At 53.1% G+C, this 17,637-nt stretch overlaps 1 pseudogene; it reads right to left on the bottom strand.

The window, feature by feature from the left end:
• Positions 1-4,568: 4,568 nt before the first annotated feature.
• On the bottom strand, positions 4,569-10,017 carry LOC132087164 (cell division cycle protein 20 homolog; annotated as a pseudogene).
• Between the last annotated feature and the right edge of the window lie 7,620 nt (positions 10,018-17,637).

Raw genomic sequence — 17,637 nt, 5'->3', positions numbered from 1 at the left:
GTTTATTGAGTCAAATGTTCTGTTATATAGTGGTAGGTTCAAGTGTTACCCGAGTTATTACAGGGAGCTTCTCCCCTGTGTTATGCCCTCCTACCCAAGTGTCCCTCAAGGAATCCCTTCCCTCCTCACCAGATTTTTCCCTGCCTGTCAAGACAACCCGGCCCCTTTGCCCCATCCATCAGCCCAAACCCTACCCTTTGTTCCAGAAAGTTCCCTGTCCGTCACCCTAAGATCCAATCCCTATCCCAACGCTCTCTCTTCCCCTTGTTCTGATTTGTTGTAGCTCTCAAAACCACACCCCAAGAGTCACTTATTGGTTACTATATGGTGTCCACCCCCTGTTTTGAAAGGTTTTAAAAACCCGTGCACAGGGGTGCTGGGGGATGTTTCAACATCTGTTCTCTTTGGGAATTCTTCCCCACAGAACCTTCCCAGGTCTCTCCTGATGAATTTGCTGCCCTTTACACCGCAGAAGAGCCTCCTCTACTTGCTTCACTCGGTCCTCCAGGGGTCTCTCCTGCTGGGCATTTGGCCTAGAGGTTCTGGCTCAGGAAAAACCCTAACCTAGCCAGTTCCCCACTCTTGCCATTGTTCCTGGAGCATCACAGAGCTAGCCAGGGCTGCGGAGGGCAGTGACAGTGACCCATGCCCTGGCATGTCACAGCCCCCAGAGCCACGCCTGCCAGGCCACAAGCCCCAGCCCTGGTCCCCACTGCAGCCTCAGGGGCTCCTGGGCATCCTCACCCTGAGTGCAAAGGCAGCCTCAGGAGCCCCCCAGGGCGCTCTGGATCCAGGCTGCAGACACACTAAAGCCAGCACTGAAAGGGACATGGATGGGGACTGCAGCTGGATCTTACAGTGCTCACCACTCCTGACTACTCTGTAAGTGAACCCAAACCTCATTGGCAGCACCTTGAGCACATTGACCTTGCTCGCCCCTCCTGGAACGTGGTGTTCTCACATCATACACCAGCCCTTTGCAGGGAGTGACCAGCTCCCAGCTGCTCTGCTACCCTGGCCTTACTTTCTGTTTGCCACCAATGAACTTAACGGATATACTCATGAGAAACCTAGCACAACATTTGCTTCTCAGGAGCTCTTTGGTAAAAAACTCCACTAGTCCCTAGTTTTTGCACAGAGAAGGAGGTCCTGACAAAAGGCACAGGCAGGGCTCTGGCATAGGAATTCCTGAGCTGCAGGATTCTACCCATTGTTGTTCCTACCTGCTTTGCTGATATTTTGGAGCCAGTCCTGGACAGGGGCTGCTGCTGACAGGGTAGGAAAATTTGGAGAAAAAAAGGTGCTGGAGACAACCAAAAAAAACCAAAGGAGGAAACCCTTAGAAATACAGAGAACAACAGAAGTCCTTGGAGGTGGTTCAATAGAAAATGCCAGCAGCAGTGAGCATAGCCGAGGTTGCTCACTGCCACCCCAGGGACTCCTCAGTCCCCTGCTGGTTTGTGTCTGATGCAGCCCTGCCTGGAAAGGGCTCCAGGCTCTGGTGTTCCTAGCTTGCTCCAGGCTACATTCTTAGCAGCCCTGAAATAAGAGGTGAAACAAAGAGCCATTTTCTGTGCTGCGTTTAAACTCTTCTCCTTCAGTGCCACTGCCAGAGATCATCCCTCTCTTAGCTTGGCACTGTGCCTGCTGCATCCTCGTCTCTCTCCCTTGCATCAGCTCCTGCACATCATCAGCACTCGCTGTCCCACATCATGAACAGAGAGAGCTGTGTCAGAAGAGCAAGGATTGCATTTTCTTGGCTGTGAGATGCAAAGCTGTGTTTCGTGTCAGGCACAAACAGGCGATGTGTGTATTTGTGAATGTGAAATGTGTGGACCCCGACAATGGGAGAGCTGTGAATTCTAATAATAACCGAGGAAAATAAAGCATGGAAAAAGGCCTGTGAACCTATCTTTTGTTTGCAATTAACCCTAGTTGATTTAGGAGCATTGGAATTAAGGTGTTAAAAATGTTGCTTTTTGTTTGTATTTAATCCATAAAAAGCTCTGCAATAATAACCTTTTGAAGTATAATTTTAGAATATTACTTGTATCCTTGAAGCTGTAGCTTTGGAATATATATAAAGGAAATATGCTTGTCTTACACCTTATTGAAGCAGAGAAAAACAGCTTGAGAAAGAAAGATGAACATCACCTCAAGGGTTTATGGTTTCGACCAAAGGGAAGATGGACATCACTGTTATGAGATTTAGAGTCTCTGCAATTAAAAGCTGGACACACATTTGGGGATCTGGACCCCACCAGATGGGATTCGTCTTTCTTCTTTTGGAAACTGGACCGTCACCATCTGAGGATTCTCCTTTGAGATACGTCCCGAGAAATTAAAATCACAATAGTGTATAGAATTGTGATGTAATAATTTCAAACAAAAATTGCTGATGAGTAAAAGATTGGAAATAGAAACTGCTGAAAAAAACTGATGAGTACCCCTATAAATACCTGTAACCATCAATTATTGGTGTGCAGTTGGAGGGAAAACTTCCCCCACTGTACCCAGGGCTGTATTGCTCATACTTTACCATATTAAATAATAAATTGATTGCTGCTTGTATATTGGCCTAGTCAAGCTTCTTATTCATAATACTGTTAGCTGTGCTCTTCTATGGGCTGGCCATGGCACTTGGTAATTAATATGCTGTCATGCTGTGAACTGAATTCACACCTTACAGGGCTGTGTTTACTGGGCCTGCTGGATCAGTGCCCACTTCCTTCCTCTGCTCCTCCTCACTCCAGGACTGTAAGAGACCAGCATGGGGTCAAAGACCCTGCAGTATCATTACCCTCTGGTAATGCTCAGAGGTCCTCTAAGGGCTGTGTAATACACAGCATCTGGGTGTGGGGCATGTGCTAAGGAGAAAGAAAGAGTCTGTGAGAAAGCTGAGCTGCTCTTATATGGGACTGAGGAAATGACAGGAACTTTTTGGCATATAAAGCTTTCCTTCCAGGTCAGGGACCAGGGAAGGCCTAATCAGCTGTGGCCCTACAGGGCAAGTCTGTGCTAACTCCCAGCACCAGGTGCAGGGCTGTGGGGCAGGGCTCCTACAACAACAGCACAGCTCTGTGGAAGAGCCCAGCCTTGCATCTGGGTTCCTGCCTGCTCCCCCTTTAGAGACAGCTGTGGCCCGAGGATTTGTGTCTGAGGGAGAACTCCACCCTTGGACCTCCTGATCTTTCCCAAGTGGCCAAATGGGGATGCACCAGCAGCACTGCTGGGAAGGTGCTGGCTCAGTGGCTGTTTTTTGAGACTGTGCCCCCCATATCAGCTTTATGTGTGTTTGGGGGGGTGCTCTGGTGGGTGTGGTTACACACTCACTGGCCTTGGCAGAGCACAAGTCGGAACCTTTGAAGGTTCCAGCTGCTGTAAGGCTCAGGAGGCAGAGCTGCTGCTAGGCACAGTGCGGTACTGTGCTGAGGGAAAGGTGAAAACAGTTAATAATCCATCCTCAGCTAATCACTGAGTGCTGATGGGAGGCACAGGCTTGGTGGGGCTGCTTTGTACAGGCCAAGGTGCTTATCAGCTGTGTAGTGTCCCCAGCAGCCCCTGGCAATGCTGGTGCAGCTGAAGGACAGGCTTGATGGGTCTGGTGCAGCCCCACAGCCTCAGACACTGCAGCTCCACTGTGCAAAGCAGCATGGCTGAGCTGGTTGTTGGTCAGGTGAGGACTCAAATATATTTCCTGCAACTTGCTCCAGCACAGTTCAGCCTGGAAAAAAGACATTTTTACAAGTGTAGGGGAGTCAAGCTCCAATAAATGTCAGCTGAGCCCTGGTGCTTGCTCCCCTGCATGAAGCTTCAGTGAGGCACCAGGGCCTCCTGTCAGCAGGAAGGGAAGGGAGATCAGAGTTGTTGGAAGAATACATGACTGAAGGCTGAGCACAGGGTTGGTGGTGCTTTGTGTGGCTTTTGCATGACATCCAGGCTGGCTGTGGCAGTGTAAGCCAACCTTTTGTTTTGCAGCAGGCTTTATGCCAGAGCCAGCCCTTTTCCAGCCTTTGGGGTGATTACAGCTGTTGCTCTATATTTCTCTCCCTTCTTTTTTTTTTCAACAGGTATTCTACTCCAGCACCGTAGGCAGGCAGTGATGGCTGCCTGTAGCTAACAAGACAAACTGAGATCTGCCTGCAGAGCCATAGGAAGGTGTCCCTGGGCTTGTGAGACAGGCCAGGACAACACAAACTGAGGCCACAGCCATGCTGTGCTTTCAGTTGAGCCTGTGGTGGAGCTGCTGTGCTTGTAGTCAGCATCTAGATGGGGCAGGTGACATATCTATCTTAGCTGGGACAGAAACAGAAGTACAGCCCTTGCACAGCATCCTTCTGCTAGGCTGTGCTAAGCTCAGGGGCCTGTAAACTGGCCCTTAAGAGCTAGGTCTCCACTCCTTGCCCAGATCCCCAGCCTCAGGGAGAAGGACTTGGGTTTAGGAGCCATGGCTTTTTCTTCCATCAGACTCCATTTAGAAAAAGTCAAGTTAAGCAGTTCATTAAAATTTAAAATACTGTACAGTGTGTAAAACCAAATATCCCCCTCCCCACAACAATCCCGTGCTCTCAGCGGATGCTCTGGTGAAGAATACCGCTTTTGGCACTGTTTGCCTTCTCTTTCTCCTTCTTCTTTATGGGATCCACCTCAAAACAGCGCCAGACTTGCACTGTTTTATCAGCAGCTGCTTAGGCCACTGATGTACCATCAGGGCTCATGGTCAGGTTCAAGATTCTATCAGTATGACCTGAGGAGGAGAAGGAATGTGCAATCAGGGCTGAGCTGATCAGCACAGGCACATTTACCCCTGTATGCTCCTATGAGCCCTGCCAGCTTGCATAGCTGTCCCCCCAGTGGCTGTGGCAGCATGATTTCAGACCCCAAGCATACACTTGGATCAATGGTATCTCTTCCACAGCCCCGTGGGCATGCTTTACTCCTAGCAGCATGGCCCCAGATACTGGCCTGTATCAGTGATGCTGCAGGCTCCAACCTCTAACACCCCCCCCCCACCCAGTCCCTGTCCACCTACCTTGCAGCTCTGCAACCTTGTTCATTCTTGGATACTTCCATATAACCAGCTGATTCTGTGCAAAGCCATGGCCTGAAATGAGCTCCTTGTAGTTTGTGGACCATAGGATAGAAGTCACCTGCAAAGAGGCAGTAACACAGGTGAGACAGGGTCCTTGTGCTGATGCTCACCACTCGGAGGTGAGCATGGTCCCCCTCCTTCCCTGTGCCTCTGGGCCTGAGGAGCCAGCAGCTCTGTGTAGGTGTGCTGCCAGAAGGTGTTTGTCTCCAAGCTGATGTTCATCTCTCACCTGGGAACGAGTATCAACAGCACTGAGGCAGGCGCCAGAACACACGTTCCAGATGCAGATATGTCTGTCTCTAGTGCCACCTCCAGTGGCTAGAACATTCATCTGCCGTGGGCACCACGCCGCAGCCTGAGAGAGGAGAGTTCATTTTAAAACATACAAGAGGCAACCTGCACCCAGCCAGTGCTGCATGCCTGCCTTGCACTCACATATCCGCCCGTGGCAGCTCTGTGCTCACCTTGACAGCACCCTGGTGCTGAGTGAAGGTCTGTACAGGAGCAAAGTCTCCACCCCCACCTTGGGTGCATGGCCAGACGTTTGCCAGATTGTCGTTTCCACCACTGGCCAGGTAGCAGCCATCTAGAGACCATTTGAGCCCGCACACCTCGTGTGTGTGGCCAGCAAGGGTGGCCACGTGATGCTCAGCCACTCGGACATCGTGGTGATGGATGTGCCCAGTCCGTGCACCACTGCAGAGAGAAGAGAAGGCTTGCAGGGTCCAGCTGCACATTTTCACCCAAATCCATTTTTGTTGTTGCAAGACTGCTATACCTGCCACCGGGTTTCAACCAGTGTTACCAGCAACACAGGTCTGTTGGTGTGAGTGAAACACCCACACAAGCTCTTTACAACTTCAGCACAAATTGCAATACAGGAAAGAGGCCTTCTCCTCACAGCCTCAACAGATAAGGCTGAGTAAGAATCCCAAGCCAGGACAAGCTTCTCTCTGCCATCCCTAACCCATGCCACACATAGATTGAGGGATAGGAGTTTGCAACAACTGGAAATTGCCCTTGACCCACTGCTTTACCTGGAGAGGATGTAGCTGTTCCAGCTGAGGGTTCCCACAGGGGCACAGTGGCTGGTCATGGTTTGGAGACGTTTCTGCTGCTCAACGTCCCATAGCTGGAGAGGCAAATCAAAAAGTTCTTCAGAAGAAACCCAATCCTGTTTCTATGCCCTAGGAACCTCACTGCACAGGATCTGGCATTCAGATTTCTCAGTAAGGGAACAGAGAAAATGTGTATCTCATGACTATAGAACAGAAGGTAACGCTGCTTGTCAGAAAACCCCCAAACCAAACCCTGCCTTGCACACTAGGCAGTTCCACCCCACACCAGGGAAGACAAGTCAGGTGCATGGCATCCTTCCTCTGCCAACCAAGGTTTTGTCCCCAGGCCCCACAGTTCTGTCAATCCCTTGAAAACGTCTCTAGTTTTACTCCTGCATTCACCTGAACCTCAGCACTACTTGTGCCAACAGCAAGGTAGTCTCCATCTTTAATCCATGACACAGAGGAAATGTAAACATCTGGATGCTCCGTCTGCAGCAGGGGGATAATCTCCTTAGTAGCATGATTCCACAGATAAACAGTGTCATCCAGAGCCACTGCCAGGAAGTTCTGGGAGCTCCAGTCTACGAGATTCAGATCTACACTTTGAAAGAGCAATGCAGGTCACACCATGATGGCTAGAGAGCCCTGCCCTTCACCCGTGCTGCTGCAGCAGGTGTGGGTGCACATGTGCACACACACATGTACAGGTGAGGGGCAGCCTTCTGAGTGTCACTATGCCCAGCTGCTGGGGCCAGGTACCCTGCTCCAAGGCATCTACACTGTGCCCTAGACCACTGTCCCGCTAAGGCCACACAGGGACACTCCAGAAGGGGTCTGTGCTAGCCTGGGTACACCAAATAATACAGACAGCCCAGTTACACTGTCCTAGGAACAGCAATCCAGTGCAGAATGTTCTGGATGCCCAGCACTCAACCCTGCAGCCTACTTACAGTAGTCGTTGAACATCTCTGGTGCATCCAAGACCCGTTCTGGCTTTGAGGGAATATTTCTTCTATTCTTCCTGCTGGATCCAGGTGCCATTTTCTGACTGTAGAGCACTTTCAGGTTATTCTGACAGCCTGTGTGCAGGGGAACAGGTTTGTTAACCTGAGTTAGTTTCCTCCCAGCTGAGTGCTGCTCACCCAACTAGGAATCCCTTGGAGTGAAAATAAAGTCCTAAGAGAAACACTCACAAGCCTGCAGTGCACTAAAATCACTGGCAGTATGAACTGCTGAACAGGGGTGAGCTACAATTTCCTCATTCATGGAAACAAATTTGACAAACACTTGGGTTTTTGAATCCCATTATATTTAGTTGCAGTTTAAGCTAGAAAATGCACAGCAGAGAGTTTGATGCTCTTACAGACTTCATGAAGGTTTGGAACCTGCAGTATAGGTGAAAGTTCACTGACATCTTTTCATAAAAATCCTTTCTTTAGGATTTCCCCCCCTTCTGAGAAGCTGTGGCCTCAGCAACAAAAGGTAAACAATGGTTATCTGCTGCTGGGGAATGCAACAGGTGGATGTGTGATTGGTCTCGGGTGGATGTTTGGATTTACTGACCACTCATGGCAGAGCTGGGTCTCACCCTCTGCTGAGACACAGCCCTTTGTTTATTCATTCTTTTTCTATTCTTAGCTTAGCTAGCTTCTGAGAACTTTCCTTCTATTTCATTTAGTATAGTAACAATGTAATATATATCATAAAATAATAAATCAAGCCTTCTGAACATGAGGTCAAGATTCTCGTCTCTCTCTTCACCCTGAAGCCCCTTGCAAGCCCTGTAACAGGTGACCAACTGGCAGTCATAGCAACTCTCTTAAATAAATTCACTGTAACTGTTATGCCCTCCCTCGACCTCAGGAACCTTAAGAAAGGAGACTCCAGCCTGTACAGCTCTCAGAAACTAGCTGATTTCTCCTTTGACCACACACAGAGTCTCTGTGTTGCTGTTCCCCTGACCTATCTCTCCTGCTGATTCAGCTCACACAGACTCTGTGTCGTACCTTCTGGAGCATTCTCTAGTTTTCCACTGAGGTGGAGGATCTTTGCCTCTTCTACATCAAAACCATTCAGATTCACTGCCCAGGCTTTCTGTTGCTCCTACAGAGACAAATCACCCTCAGTGCAATGCATTGAAAACAATTCCCACACTGCAATTTAAACAGACACCTAAGTCCCCTTTTCTTAGAATCTGAAGATGTTTGCCTGTGCTGCAAGGGTCACTCACACAGAGGCAGGTCAAAGAAATTTTTCCTCAGACTTTCATACATCGTCCTGCTCACATTTTCACACAATGGCAAATTCAGTGTTATTGCCAGTGGGAAAAGCCACAGCCACAAAGCGACCAAATGCTTCATAAACAGATTTCAGAACACAGTGTAAAACATTCCAGAAGTGTTCCTGGTGGAGACATTGTCCTAGAATAGCTACCACCAGTAGTTTCACTTTGCATAGGCTTACAGCTTTGTGTTTTTGTTGCCTGCTACATTTTAACACCTCATTAATCAAAAGCTAAATTTTGCTTCCAGAAGCAGCATAGGCTTAGAGTGCATGGCAGTCTCTACAGCTTCAGTCTCATCCTAGGCTCCTGAAGCCCAGAGCTGCAAGTAGTGATGGCTGGGACTTGTCAGTCCCGTGTGCCCACTTGATAGAACCTATTGTTCACTGCTCTGTAAAGGGGCAGGAAGGAGTAGCGGTTGTTGAAGTAATTGTAAGTTAGCAAAATGCTCACCTTCTTGGTAGGGGAATCCTCAGCAGGGTCATTCTTTTTGCTTAGGAGGAAATTTGCCATCTCCATCTGCATAGCGCTGCAGTTAGGAATGTAGCGATCCCCCCCAGCCTTTTTGGGGGTGCTTTGAATTTTGGATCAAGATTTACCTGCATTCACATATGAAAATATTGTCTTACAGCTATTTAACAGCCTGTATTAGAGCTTTCACGGGAGTAAACCCAACACTCTTCCACATCACACCCACCAGACAAGTAGGACTCTGAGGTCTCATGCCACAGAGTCACAACTAACTTATATTTTCCTCCCTGCCACCAAGTTGGTTAGGGACCGTGTGCACTTGGGTTTTGTGCAACAATTCCAGAGTCCAGAGATAAGGGGAAGATACAGAAACGCTCACAGGATGTAAAGCTGTCAGCTGACAGTCCTGCCCACACTCGTCCTAGCATACAGCTGTGCCAGCAAGGCTCAGCTGGGCGAACAGCAGCTGGCCAGCCCCAGTGCTCAGAGCTCTGCCCCTCATGCTGGCAAGGAGGTGGGTGGCTCTCAGGAGCACAGCCCACCTCCTCCTGCCTGAGCAGCAGCCGGTAGGGCAGCGTGGCAGGGAGCCCAGAGCCCCGTGGCTACGGACAAGCAGCCTGGGTGAGGCCCCCCCACTCAACCTCTGCCGCTGGTGGCCGGCGCTCACTGGGTATCTTGGATGGCATCTTGCTGGAGCTGTGGGAGCGATTGCCCGGCTTCACGGGCGACACGCCGACGGGGCTGGGCCCGGGGCATCTCTCCTTGGCCTTGCACTGTCATCGCGCAGGCAGCGCGTTCGGGATCAGCGTGTCCAGCTTCAGCAGCCCGTGCAGGTCCGCCTCCAACAGGACCTGCGCCGTGGTCCTGCGGGCGGCGTTGGCCGTGCCCACCGGCCGGGCTGAGCCTACTCCGACAGCCCCGCCGGCCTCCCCACCACCGGACCGTGCAAGCGCTCCGGCCGCTCCTCCCCGCCAACGCACTCTCCCCACTCTCCCCAGCCGCTCCTCGGGACACCCCATCAGCCGATACGCCCTCCCTCCGCTCCTCGGGGGTCCTTGATCATCTGGCACCTCTTCCAGCCGCTCTTTGGGGCTCCCTCCGATAAGCGACATTCTCCCTTCCCCTGCCTTTCAAGGCCAATCTTGTCCCTGCTCTTTCTCTTCCCCACTGTGCTTTGTCTCTGCCCTGTGCCCCTGGGGCTGCTCTTGGCCAGGCAGCCTCCGTGGGAGCCAGCACTGGCTGCAGCCCCAGCGGGCCCCCAGGACAAGGCCCAGCAATTAGAAGGCCAATGAAAGCTCTGGGCAGCAGCAGAACCCTCAGCAGAGTTCTTTAAACAATCATGGACTGGCCACACCTACACTGCAGCCTCACTGGCAATGTTTTCTGTCTGAAGTACAATTTCAAAAGAAGCTGTTTGAGGGAAAGTTGAACTAAACACTCACTGTCTTCTCTTCAAGTAAGCCCAAATTCGGACAGAGCATAAGATGAAGATAAGCTCCAAAACAAGCAGGCCAGCAGCCTGTTCCCTGACAGAAACCCTTTCCAAGGCCCTTCTGGGCATCAGGAACATGTGCTGTGGTTCCAGCTGCACCTGTGGGAGCAATGGGGAGCGTCAGCCCGTGCTGTGCTGCACTGCTGAGCTGGCAGCACAGTGGATGCGGGCAGGACGTTCTCCGTATCCCCCAGAGCTGGGGCCTGCAGGCACCTTGCCGCCCCTTGGCACAGGCTGTGCCACCCAACAAAGCCCAGCAGGCCGGGAGGAGAGCCGTGGGGCAGCAGGAAGCTGAGAGAAGGCCCTGCTCTAGAACTGAGGGAGTTCCACCAGAAGCAAACAAAGATGGTAAGTTGAAGAGATTCCCACTGTGCTCAAAGTTTGTCTGAGAAAACTAAGACATGAGCTTGTCAAAAATCCCAGGAAATATCTGGGAAAAGGTTTTATGTATGTTGGTTGTGACTAGGTACAAAGCTACTGCAGGAAAAGAGCCTCTGCAGCAGGCTGGCTGGCTGAAGGGGTCTTACTTCTTTCTTGAATAAGGATTACCTCTCAAATGCAATTTTATTTTTTATTGTATGAGGGGAAAATATTTTCCAGAACTCTAAAACCAGTTTCAAAAATACAGATGTGTTGTGGAAAAAGGAATGAAACATATGGGGATTTCTCTCTACAAGAGGTATTTCTAAATATTTCTAAAAATGAAAAATGAAGACAAAATGAGGTCATTTTTTTGGATTCTAAAGCTACTTAGAAAAATCTTTAACTACTATAGGAATTGGGAAGAAATATTTGGAGGAGTCTCTCTACAGAAAACGATTTTGAAATATTTCTACAAATTTCTAATATTTAAAAGTGAAAAATTAAGAAAATGGGGTTGCTTTTTCTCAGGAGCCCCATGCTGCTGCCTGCCCCCTGGGCTCCCCCAGCCCTGGGGACCCCGCCGCTGGTCACAGAAGCCCCTGCCTGGCTCCTGCCTGCCCACACTATGGGCATCCATGGCTGCTCCTGGCCATGGAGCACAGCCAGTGCTGCTGCCAGCTGGGCTTTGCTGCTGCTGCCACCCAAACACTGGGGTGACGGCACCTTCCCTTTAGTGCAACAAAAGAAAGGGCCATCACCTGGCCTGGCAGAGAGCAGGGTTAACTTCAGTGTTGTTTAGATGGCAGGGCCAGGGGGCTCAGGGGCAGAGGAAGGGACATGTTGGGCTCAGGAGAGGCTGGATGGTGCTGGGCTGCTCCTGGGGTCTATAGAAGTAGTCGGGACGGGACAGAGGAGGATCAAAAAAGAAATGAAAGTAGCTTGGGGATATACATGAGGAGAGGAGGTGGCAGTGGGATCTCCAGGAGAATAGGAGATTTCCTTGTCAATGGCTGTTCTGCAGTCTTCTTCTCAGAACTCTTGACAGGGCTGCGCAGGCCCTTCTAACTGCTGGAGGAGCTGCTCCTGCTGTTTGGGTGTGAGGTGCAGCCACTGTCTTACAACTCTTCTCCAGAGGTGGAACTGTGGAAAGAGGAGGTGGCTGAGGCCCCAGCTGCCAGTGGCACACAGGGACCCTCATGCACAGCCGGGCCCAGAGCTGGCAAGGCTCCCCAGCACGGCTGGAGCTGCTGGCACAGCTTGGCCCAGCTGCACAGCTGTCCCTCAAGGCCCCGGCCAGCAGGGCATGGCTCTGGGCAGGCTCCCTGGCCAGGAGCGGGCCCCAGAGTGCCTCTGCCTTTCAAGGGCAATCTTGTCCCTGCTCTTGCTCCTCCCCACAGTGCTTTCCTCTGCCCTGTGCCCCTGGGGGTGCTCTTGGCCAGGCAGCCTCAGTGGGAGCCAGCACTGGCTGCAGCCCCAGAGTGCCCCCCAGGACAAGGCACGGCAGTTAGGAGGCCAGTGAAAGCTCTGGGCAGCAGAAGAACCCTCAGCAGAGTTCTTTAAACAATCATGGACTGGCCACACCTACACTGCAGCCTCACTGGCAATGTTTTCTGTCTGAAGTACAATTTCAAAAGAAGCTGTTTGAGGGAAAGGTGAACTAAACACCCTTTTCTCTTCCAGCAAGTCCATATTCGGACACAGCATAAGATGAAGATCAGCTCCAAGAGAAGCAGGCCTGCCAGTAACTCTAGCCAGAAGCCTGTTCCCTTACAGAAACCCTTTCCAAGGCCCTTCTGGGCATCAGGAACATGTGCTGTGGTTCCAGCTGCACCTGTGGGAGCAATGGGGAGCATCAGCCCGTGCTGTGCTGCACTGCTGAGCTGGCAGCACGGTGGATGCGGGCAGGACGTTCTCCGTATCCCCCAGAGCTGGGGCCTGCAGGCACCTTGCCGCCCCTTGGCACAGGCTGTGCCACCCAACAAAGCCCAGCAGGCCAGGAGGAGAGCCCGGGGGCAGCGCAGCTTCTTGGGCAGTGGCTGCTTGGAGGGACATGGGCCAAAGCCATCCCTGAGCAGCCACTGCCAGCCCTGGCGCTCCCTGCCCCGTGACAGCTCCCCCCGCCCCAGGGTGCAGTGTCAGGCCCTGTCAGGACCCAGTGCAGCCCCTGCCCAGTCAGGAGCCAAGGCTGGCTCTGGCCCTGGGCTCGCGGCAGGGCTCCCGCTCGGGGCTGCTCCTGTGACTTGGGCCTCTGGGCACTCAGGGCCAGCTCCGGAGCAGCTGCAGCGGGAGGGACGTTGGTGCACGAGTCCACTTTCCCCGGGGCTGTGAACGAGCTCCAGAGGCCTCAAGGCCTCCAGAGGTGCCTCCAGCTTTGGCTGCTGCTGGGCCGTGCAAGGGCAGGCCCCAGTGGAAGAGCTGCAGCCACCCAGCCCTGCCAAGGGCTGAGCCCTGCTGAGCCCGGCACAGAAATTACCTTCTGAGCCTGTACCCGTGCCTGTGTTTGGCTTGGCCTTCCTTCCTGCAGCAGGGGCTCCCAGTCGGCCTCTGCTTCGTTGGGGAAACACCTCCTTCTGTCCTGACTTTTGGCCTATCACTTGAGAAACAAAAAGTACACCTTAAAAGATGGAACTGTTTTCCATTACTTTGATGGCATGTTCAGGACGTCATGCTTATGCAAAATCTGGCAAAATCAACAAATCATCTAGGCTTTTTCTGCTGGGCCATGGCCCACCTTCCTCCAAACAGCTGCCAGTACTGAGCAGAAGTTGTGAGTGGATCGTGCAGGGCGTGGGCACACACGGCCATGGCTGTGTCCTGGCACCTGCAGCGATGCCCCCCTGGCCAAGCTTTGGGCTCTGAGCTGGCAGCTCTCCCAGGGGAAAGGCCTTGACGTACCCTCACCATCTCCCAGAGGCTCAATCCTGAATGTGGGCTGGGAAGCCAGATCACCTTGACCAACAGGCTCAGCTGCAAAGAAAGGCAGGACACAACAGCTCCAATGGCACTGCTGAAGATTCTCCTTCAGGCCCGAGTGGCAGTGAGGGCACCTGGGTGATTGGTGCCCTCCAAGGCATTCCCTTGTCTCTGCCTTCCACTCAGGAGCAGGGCCAGGGGGACCACGTGCCTGCAGTGGCCCCACACTGGGATTGAAGGAGCACCTTGCAGGGTTGTTGGGGCAGAAAGGACTCCCTGGAGCTGCCAGCACCTCCAAACCCAGCCCCAGGCAGGGCCAGGGCTTGGCAGTGGCAGCAGAAGCAGCTCAGGCTCCCTGGGGGCAGCAAAGGAGCTGAGAAAGGCTCAGCCCCCAGGCACAGCCCTGGGCCCAGCCCCTTCCCTCTCTGCTCTTCTCTGTGGCTGCACAGAGCACACAGAAGGACACAGTGCCATTGCACACAGGAGGAGGATGGACAGCTAAATGCCCCTTCCTCCCACTGACAGCAATCCTGAGGATCGCTCAGGGCTCCAGAAGGGAGCAGGGTAAGGTTTCCAGAACTGATCAACCTTCAGAGGAACTTAAGGGAACTGGCTCATGAGTAAGCTCTTGCCACACTGCCACGGATTATTCTATCAGGAAAGGTACATTCAGAACATGCCTCCAACATCTGGCAAGGTCTTCAAAGTACCTTTCACCAGCATTTCCAACTAATCCAAGTCATGATCCCAGTCGAGAAGGGAGCACAGATCCTACAGAACCATTTCCATGGTGTGCTGGTATCCCCTTCTCCCTTGGGGAATTGGGCACTGCAAGGAGGTGGGGTAAGGCTGTGGGAGCCTGTGCCTCCTGGTCACTCTGCACACTCTTTGCAGGTCCTGTGCAACATGCCTGGAGGGGCAGCTGGAGCAGGCCAGGGCCCTGGGGCTCTCTCCCTCCCACACAGGAAACCCTCACTAAAGGCTTGGGGAAATCGGCAGTGCCACAGCTGGCACTCCCAACCTCCGTCCCTCCCTTCTGCTTGCCCACCTGCCCATGGAACAGCTCCCACAGCCCAGGGGCACATAGCCAGGCCCTCTCAGGACACACTGGAGCCTTGCTCTCCCCCTCTGCCCTTTTCCCACCATGGGCACCCCGTGCAGCCGCTCCCAGGTTTCGGGACGTGTCTCCCACGGAGGGAGCCCAGCAGGACAGCTCAGTACCCGAGTGCCCTGAGCCTGCTCAGGATAATTAGTCTGGGCTGTGCTGATCTTGTCTGGGCTGTGCCCGCAGTGCCAAGCAGCAGAGAGGGCAGCTCAAGCCTCAGCAGGGCTCAGGCCCAGAGGCACAGCAATTACCTTGTGTGAGTGTGCCTGGCATTGCCTCCCTTCCTGCAGGAAATGCCACCTTCCATAGAGCCTCTCTGTCCATCCCTTGAGAAAGGAAGAGGCACAGCTGGATCAGATGGAATCATTGCACATCCAGGAGGTGGCCTCTTCAGGACGCAATACTTGTCCAAGACATGGGTAAGGATCAGGAAAATCCTGATCCCCCCAGGCCTTTGGGGCTAGCTATGGCCCTCCCTCCTTGATGCAGCGACACCTCAGGATGTTACTGGAGACCGGGAAATTGCAGGGGATCCCTAGTGAGTTTGGGCTGTGTGGCAGCTGATGCCCAATGCCTTCCTGCAGAGGCTGGGGAGAAGCCGCAGCCAGGCCAGGCTGGGAAACAGCCCTGCAGGGCATGGAAGCAGCAGCAGGGTTCCTGCTGCCATGGATCCCTTCCCGCTGTTCCGGGCACGGCGTGTCCAGATGTGCAGCCAGAGCCCTCGGCTGCTGAGCCCCAGAACAAGGCTGAGGGAAATGCTCTCACCATTCCCTTTGAGCAGTTCTGTCACTATTCCTTTCAAGATGTTGTTTGGCTCATGGGGTTTCTTGTGTCCTGGGGCTTTGTTCTTCCCTCTCAGAGGACCTTAACAGAAAGTAGTTCCATTTCCTAGGAATGGATGCCACAGAAGCAGGGCTCAGCCTGTGGGGTCAGCAGGGACAACACTACTCACCCCTGCGATGGGAGCCAGGCCTCTGTGTAGGAATCATCGCAGGGGCAGGAAAAGTCCTCCCTGCAGACACATCTGTAACACAACAGCCACAGTAACTTGTGTAACCTGGTTGCTGTGAAGTTGTCAACAAGTATTACTGTGTAGGACAGTGAGAACATACCTGAAGAAGGCCCCAAAGGCTTCAACACTTTTCTCAACCAATCTAATGGGGAAGCCTTTCGAGCAACCTCATCTAGAACGGAGCACAGATAAGAACACAGGGTGTGTTGGGATCCCCTTCTGCCTTTGGGAACAGGGCACTGCAAGGGGGTCGGGTACGGCCATGGGACCCAGATGTAAATGGGTAAGGTCAAACTGCACAGGGGCCTCGGGAGCTCTGGGCAGGCTCCTGGTCACTCTGCACCCTCTTTCCATGCCCTGTGCAACATCCATGGTGGGGCCTGTGGTTTGGGAAACTGCCCTGCAGGGCATGGAAGCAGCAGCGGGGCAGTGAGGCTGCCATGGATCCCTTCCTGCTGTGCCGGGCTCGGCATGTCCAGATGTGCAGCCAGAGCCCTTGGCTGCTGAGCCCCAGGTGAAGGCTGAGGGAATGCACCCACCTTGTCCTGCCTGCTGCATCTCCTTCAGCGTTTCCCCCATGTGTTCAGATGGCTCATGGGGTTTCTTCTGTCCTGTAGCTTTGTTCTTTCCCCTTGGAGGACCTTAGAGCAACACGGTTCCCTTTCCCATGAATGGATGCCACAAAAGCAGGGCTCAGCCTGTGGGGTCAGCAGGGACACACTACTCACCCCTGCGACGGGAGACTGGCTTCTGTGTAGGAATCATCACAGGGACAGGAAAAGTCCTCTCTGCAGACACATCTGTAACACAGCAGCCACAGAAGCTTCTGCCATCTCTGCTCAGCTGCATGGGCACCACTGAGCCGCAGGAGCAGTGAGGGGATCGTGCAGGGCGAGGGCACACATGTGCATGGCTCTGTCCTGGCACCTGCAGCGATGCCCCCCTGGCCGAGCTTTGGGCTCTGAGCTGGCAGCTCTCCCAGGGGAAAGGCCTTGACCTACCCTCACCATCTCCCAGAGGCTCAGTTGTGGATGTGGTTTGGGAAGCCAGATCACCTTGACCAACAGGTTCAGCTGCAAAGAAAGGCAGGACAGAACATCACCTGTGGCACTGTAGGAGATCCTCAGGCTGCAGGCAAGGCTCAGCCCTGGGGCACAGCCTTGGGCCTGGCCCCTGCCCATTATGCTCTTCTCTGTGGCTGCACAGAGTACACGGAAGGACACAGTGGCATTGCACACGGGAGGAGGATGGACAGCTAAATGCTCCTTCCTCCCACTGACAGCAATCCTGTGGGATCCCTCAGGGCTCCAGAAAGGAGCGGGGCAAGGTTTACAGAATTCTTTAGCCCTGACTTAACATTAAGGACAATGGCCAATGGATGAGCTCTTGCCACATGGACACTGATTATTTGTCCAGTAAAAAGGGAAATTCAGAACTTGCCTCTGGCATTCGCCATGACATTCAAAGTGTCATTCACCTGGACTTCCAAATCTTCCAAGGCGTGATCCAAATCTAGAATGGAGCAAAGACCTGAGCCATTTCCTTTGTGTGCTGGGATCCCCTTCTGCCTTTGGGAACAGGGCACTGCAAGGGGGTCAGGTAAGGCCATGAGAGCCAGGTGTGAATGGGTAAGGTCAAACTGCACATGGGCCTTGGGAGCTCTGGGCAGGCTCCTGGTCACTCTGCACCCTCTTTCCATGCCCTGTGCAACATCCATGGTGGGGCGGCTGAAGCAACCCAGGGCCCTGGGAGCTCTCACTTCCACAGCTGCAAGTGTTACTAAATCCCTGGGGAAAACTGCAGCAGGCAGTGCCACAGCTATCCCCCTGTCCCCCTGTCACCCTCCT

This window comes from Ammospiza nelsoni, unplaced genomic scaffold (assembly GCF_027579445.1).
Source record: "Ammospiza nelsoni isolate bAmmNel1 unplaced genomic scaffold, bAmmNel1.pri scaffold_40, whole genome shotgun sequence".
In the NCBI taxonomy this organism is placed as follows: Eukaryota; Metazoa; Chordata; class Aves; order Passeriformes; family Passerellidae; genus Ammospiza; species Ammospiza nelsoni.
The sequence above is the reverse complement of the archived record's forward strand: the minus strand, read 5'-3'. Positions and strand labels throughout refer to the sequence as shown.